The sequence below is a fragment of the Pollicipes pollicipes genome, unplaced genomic scaffold (assembly GCF_011947565.3).
Source record: "Pollicipes pollicipes isolate AB1234 unplaced genomic scaffold, Ppol_2.1 Scaffold_2555;HRSCAF=2994_pilon_pilon_pilon, whole genome shotgun sequence".
In the NCBI taxonomy this organism is placed as follows: Eukaryota; Metazoa; Arthropoda; class Thecostraca; order Pollicipedomorpha; family Pollicipedidae; genus Pollicipes; species Pollicipes pollicipes.
In genome coordinates this window covers 37,379,950-37,386,763 of record NW_023596136.1, presented here as the reverse complement: position 1 = coordinate 37,386,763, position 6,814 = coordinate 37,379,950, and positions in this window count along the sequence as shown.

Sequence of the window (6,814 nt, the reverse complement as noted above, 5' to 3'; positions counted from 1 at the left end):
CCGACCCGCCGTTTCGGCCCGTGTCCGGCCCGCTGTTTCGGCCCGTGTCCGGCCCTTCGGTTCGGCCCGTGTCCGACCCGCTGCCTCCGAATAGATGCGCGGTTCCGCCGCCGCCGCTTACGTACGCTGTACGCTGGCGTACGCAGCAGCTTATGTAGGGGAGAGAGGCGGGGAGCTCGCGCCGCTATTAGGACCAATTTGCATGGATTAAATACGCCCGTGAGCACATTTCGGCTGTGCCCTAGGCCATTTATTGGAACAATTTGTGATCTGCGCTGCCGTAGTAGCGTCCTGCGTACGTCCCTGGTCGCGCGCACAGATCACCTCGCGTCTCACGCTGGTGCGCACGCAGGCGCGAGCGACAGCGGCCGGCCCAGGGCGCCGCCGGTCTGCTCCCGCGCCGGCCGGCCGCGCTGAGGGCGTCACGGGGTCAGCGGGGCAGGTAACGGTGCCCGGCAGGTGTTACGCGCGCGGGAGCTGCGCACATCGAGGGTGGAGCGACGCCCGTGGGCTGGGCGAGGGGGAGAAGAGGGAGGGGGCGATGGGGAGGGGGAGGGGTGACGGGCGGCTTGACGTGGACGTGGATGGCGGTGGTAGCCGGGTCCTGGTGTCCGGTTGCGTCGTGACTGACCAGGCGCGGGGAGTGGAAGTCCGGACACTGGGGATACCAGACGATGATGATTTGGGATTTTGGGGCGCATCGACTGCTGTATGTCATGCAGCGCCCATAACACTTGGGATAACAAAACGAGCCGATGTAGAACGCTGGCTGCGTACGGCGCGTGTAGATTTAGTGCTTGTTTTTGGGAATGCAGGCAGTTTGTGGTTTTATTCATCGCTCCCTTTTTTCAAAACCCTGCATTCATCACTGATAAACAAAAACTTGCATAATTATCCAAATATGACGCAACCCGCAAAAAGGCGAAAATTTGATTAAAACATTGCCATATCAGCAGGAGAGCGTTACAGAACGAATTGGTATCTGCGTCCGTGGGGATCGCAACTTTTTCCCCCGAGCCTCCAAGCGATCAATACACATTGCTACCACATGGCACCCATACGTGTAGCCGATTCATGTAGTATTCATGTAGTTACGCTCCGGTGCATGGATGATACAGCGCCTAGTGTGCCTTTCATACACACAACTACTTTACGCTCAACATTTGCATCACTTTCATCACCGTTTCCCAATTCCCATTTAAACATCAATTAGCTGCGGTCCCCAATATAGCCCACTCCATCACCATTTGGCGCTATCCTCACTGCGGGCTATCTCCACCTCCCGGCTGTTATCCAACCCGTCACATCACCGGCCGCGTGCCCGCCGCGTGACCAGCGGGCGTGACCGGCCGCGTGCGGTCCGTGACCGGCCGCGTGCGGTCCGTGCCGGCCGCGGTCCGGTGATTGACTCCCGCCAGCTGACCACTGATCAGGCCCGATCACCAGTCATCAACCGACGGTGGTCAGCCGCGGCCAGGTGTCCGCTGCTCCCGCTGACGCCAGCGGGATCAGCGGGGTCCCGCTGGGGGTCCCGTTGGAGGTCCCGCTGGGGGTCCCGCCGGGGGTCCCACCGGGGGTCCCGCTGAAGCCGGCCGGCCGCAGTGTCAGCGGCGTTGGTGGGACCCTCAACTGATGCCAATTGAGGGTCACAAGTGATGCCACCTTCAGCAATGTCCAGCAGACGTATGTGTGGGTGTCAAGAGTGGGTTTTGGATCGCATGAGGACGGTCGGTGGCGGGATTTTCACTTCGGACACGGGAATCTGTTTTTTGGAACACACATACACACCCAAAAAGGCTTTGTGTATGTTGTTCCGAGTGAGGCTTGAGGACGAGCGAGTTTAAACAGAATGGTCCACATGTGAAGGTATTGAAGATATTGATGTCCTCTTAAATTCACGTAATCGGCTATGGCGCTATTCTTAAATTATGCAATTGCAGGTCTTATTTCCGTCATCACTAGCACCTATGTCCAAAATCTGATCTCATACAGCACAAAGCATAATTTGTGATTGAAACCTGCACAGCTTGCCCAACATTGATCGTAAGTCAGCTGATGTCAACTGCGTGTAGAAATCGTGCTCACGGACGCCAGATACGAACGGTTCGACGATTATATTTTTCTAGACCTTGAACCCCGCATGCCTATGGAGAGGCAGGATTTGATTGGCGTTGGTAAAGCGTCATGCATGTCTGAATGACCTCAAAATGGTCTGCACATCTGCGCAGGCATGTCGCTCAGAAACTAGAAGGCTTTAGGTCTTACGGAGGCAGGGTTGTGAGCTGCACCGAATAGTCTTTAACATGGTTATTTCAGTTCAAAACCCCGCACAAATGTGGAACACTCCCTTTAACGTCAGCTTACCAGGTGTTTTACAGCTTTAACGACATGGTCCAGCCAGTTACATCTTTGTTGGGCCTGCAGCCACTGGCCGCTCTGTCGTGGAGCTTTCAGCAACAAGTGGCACAGCCTCAGAGTTGTGCCACATTTGTGCCGCACAGTGTGACGATGTGCCGCGATATTTCAGACACTGAAATGCAGAACTTGATGAGGTTGGTATCGCAACACTCCCGCAATGCTTTTGTTTCGCCTCCATTTCGCCTCGCGGTTCGATTAACGTGAGAAACGCGAAAGTTTCAGGCCACCAAAACGTTAAGGACTGCCGGTAGGCAACAGATCCAGAGCTCGGCAAGCGGGCGAGGCTGCGGTGCGAGATTCACACCGACGGGGCATACTTCACACCGGCGGAGCACACTTCACACCGACGGGGCACACTTCACACCGGCGGAGCACACTTCACACCGACGGAGCACACTTCACACCGGCGGAGCACACTTCACACCGGCGGAGCGCACTTCACGTCGATAGAGCACACGACGAATATCGCCCTGGTAGAAGTGTAAGCTGATGTCTGCTGGTTATCAAACATAACTGCACGCAAGCCATAGATTCGCCCATTTCTTCGGTGTTTGTAAGTATTATGTGAGATTTCGGCAACCAGAGAGAGATAAAAAAAAATTGCATTTTCACCGGCAGGCTCAACATAGACGCATTTCCAAATGCAAAAGGATGTAGAAGGCCGGGGTCAGGTAAACGCTTCATTTTTTTCCATTTGTGTCGTGAGTGCACCAATGACGTTTTTCGAACTGTTGTCGACATAAGGCGTGGTTTCAGGCCGCAAGCTATCGGTGGATCTCTACCCTGTCAAACTCTTTCCAATAGCTTTGTAGAAGTCAGGGGCCTGAACATCCAGCCATGCCTGCGCATGGCATGCAAGCGAAAGTTAACGCTTGAGAATAGGATTAGAAGAGACGAACTTTTTCTTCATTTTAAAGCTTCCCAAAGCATCTTAAATATTCAACAACACAAATATGGAAGAGTTTTTCGCTAGCCATACATGCACTTTTTCATTAGCCATGGCGCATTTGTAGGCTTAGTGGAAAAAGCTCGTTTTTAGGTTGTTCAGGACGCCACCACGTTGCTAGTTCGTGGAATATTTGAGAAAAGTACAATTATGCACACTTGGTCATTTAAGGTTTACTCACCTATTGATATCTCTCAAGCTACACACGCTAGTATCATCCGTTAACTATAATTATTATTGTGTTCAAATGGAAATCCCTCCGCGAGACTCTACCATTCTTTTCGCACCACTGTCATCAAACTGTTCCCAAAAGTGCTTGAAATGCAGTTCTTCAATGTCACCGAAGACATTTTCGGCGAAGGCGAGCGTCGGATGGAAACGCCCTTTGAATTCCCCATGGTCTCGTGCATCCCAGACGGCGACAGCGCCGCCGCGCGAAACCGATTGTATCGTTAGCTCATGCTGTTTAAGAGTGCTGATGTGGTCTCCCAGGCGGGAGATTTGTAGTTCCATCTCTGAGGAACTTCTCAGAAAACGATCACCGAAGGGAGGTGTTAATCACCTTGGAAACAAAATGTGTTGAGTAGTATCGACGGTAGCTCGCGGTAAAGAATAGTTAACGTGGAGGCAGTGTAACTGTGCTGTGATGCAGAACACAGATCGAATTACAAGCATGCTTAAATTTCCGCATTCACAAGACCAACTGACCACAATTGATCCCATTACTGACTGCGACAGAGCCGTAAAAACTGAGATTAGATAGATCAATAAGAGAAGGAAAACTGTCTTTGGTACTACTTTCATTTGTTCAAGCTAAGCAAGCTCTAACAATCAGATCATAAAGATTGACTTATAACAGTCGCCACCGTGGGCAAAAATTCGTCCTTATTTCGGTGAGCCGTGCACCCCGAAATAGCTGTCCCGCCCCCCTCCCCCCAATGTTTCGCAAAAATCACCAAAGAGCGACAAAACATTAAATGAAACAAACTCAATAACACAGCCTGTCGTTGTGGTGAATTCTGTCTTTGGCCCCCAATTTATTGCATTGAACGGCACAACTTGTATGGTCACAATCGCGTTGGCTTAAAATTTTGGTGGTGTCCCTCAAAGTGCTGCACAGCCAGATAGAGAAAGAAGCAATTTCTTACTAGCACAATATGTGCAATGAACTGAATTAGCTAGATCAAGTTTATTGCTCCAGATGTTCCCACACGATGACATAGCATGCCCAGTTCACCGAACAAAACGCGTTATTACCAGTGAAATGGCTCTCCCGTGATGCCTCAATTTACAGCCCAGAAACGCAGGCTACCGGGCCGCCATTACAAATCAGACGTTCCAGCGGCTCGAGATGATGATAATGACATCTGCTCATACACCGTGCCGCAATCTGGGCCTGGATGCCGATTTGGCAGCGGCATCCTTTCCGGCGCTGATTGATTTCCTGGTGCAACATTGTTGAATATTCAGCGGGGGTAGTTTGTCGATAATTAATCTGGCAGCGCTGCCTCTATTACTGATGGGGCTTAGGTCTAATCTGTCTTCGACCCGAGCTGGATATTACCATACGCCATTTACCAACGTCAAACCTCTCGGCGGCAGAGGCTCAAGGGTCTATCCGGCAATCCGGCTAGGTGAAGGAAGTAATGGAGCTGGGGCTGCCAACACAGCACGAGGAGCAGATAGGGCGAGAACTGTTGCGAACATAGCATGAATAATGCAGCAGGGTGTCCGTCTGTGACGTCGGCACGCGGAAAGGTTCTCCGGAGGGATCCGCGGAGCCGACAGGCCGCGCGCTTGGCACTTACTTGAGATCTTTCGTGAATAGGAAGAATCTGTAACGCCTAATAGCTTATGGCCCATGTGTCAGTGCTCAGGTGCTTAAGCAGGGGGACGTTGTTATGTTGATGAAAGCGGCCACAGTCTCTTTTCTCTCCGCTTGACCGCTGCTGGTTCGCAGCTGCGCCACAATTGTCACGTGACTGGGTCACGACTGCCCCGTGACTCGGCTTCTCCATGAGTGCACCACAACTGCCCGGTTACCACACCATAATAACTCAGTAGCTGCGCCACAACCGCCCGGCGACCGTATCGCAACTAGCCAGTGACTGCGCCACGACTTCCAAGTGACCGCACCACATCTGCCGGGTGATCGCATCATAAATACCCAGTGAACGCACCACAGCTGCCCGGTGACCGTACCATGACTACCCAGTGGCCACACCACAACTGTCGGGTGACCGCACCAGAACTACCCAGTGACCATATCACAACCTGCCCGATGACCGCAACATGGCCACCCAGTGACCGCACAACTGTCCGGTGACCGCACCACAACTACTCAGTGACAGCACCACAACTACCCAGTGACAGCACCACAACTAACCAGTGACAGCACCACAACTATCCAGTGACAGCACCACAACTAACCAGTGACCGCACCATAACTAGCCAGTGACTGTCACAACTGCCCGGTGACCGCGCTACTACTGCTCCGTGACTGCTTCGCCACCGCTTCATGACTGCGCCACCACTGCCGCCGAGGCTGCGCCAGGAGCGCCGTAAGCCGGGCGCGCCCCTCTCTGATCGCGCACCATTTATCCGCCGCTCGTAACTGTCACGACCGACCTGGCATACGCTCGTTACGGCCGGCCCGCCGCGGATGAATAATTCACCGCACCACTCCTGTCGCCGAGCGTTTCCGGTGTCCACATCCGCGCTGGTTATGAAGGCTTTTGGCGATTGCGGCGCGCGCGAGTGAGGGACGCCATCGACCGCATCGCTCTTTAGATGTCCTTGCCGGAGCGTGAGACAGGTACGGGCAGGCCACGGCGGATAGCATGAGGAGGCCGGCGAGGGTGCAGAAGGTGGCGTGGACAACAAGCTCTCTGGATGACTATCTCCCGATTATGTATTCCTAGACAGCACAACTTAGCTGATCAAATTCAGCGAGCTATAACGTTACTCGCTTCTGAGGCGCTAAAGTTTCGTCATTTCTCTTCGTTGCTCAAAACAGGCAAGTCGCGTTTGGGACTTGGGGTAACTGCACACATAGTTAACGAATAATCCAGTGTCACCGCTGAGACGAAGCAAACGGAAACATTTTCAGTGGAAAGATGACATGTGAAGCCTCACAACCGGATGGAGTGAATATGCCACGCTTATTACCAAGGGGTGCAAGTGTGGTGACCACGGAATACGAGCATGCATGTTTCAGCTTGTTACGTTTGCTCTCTTGAGCTAACGTGACACGCTTGGGATCAAGTCAAATGTGGCTGTTGCCCAATAACACATGCAGCTTCTTTTCTTTATTTTGATGAACAGTGCCGTTTTTCGTGTGATCTGTCGTTTGATCCTGCAGGTAACGTCAAGTTAAGGACGTTGTGCAGAATGGCATACCAGAGTAAATGCGGTGACATCAATGCTAAAAGAAAACATTAGTTGTCAGAA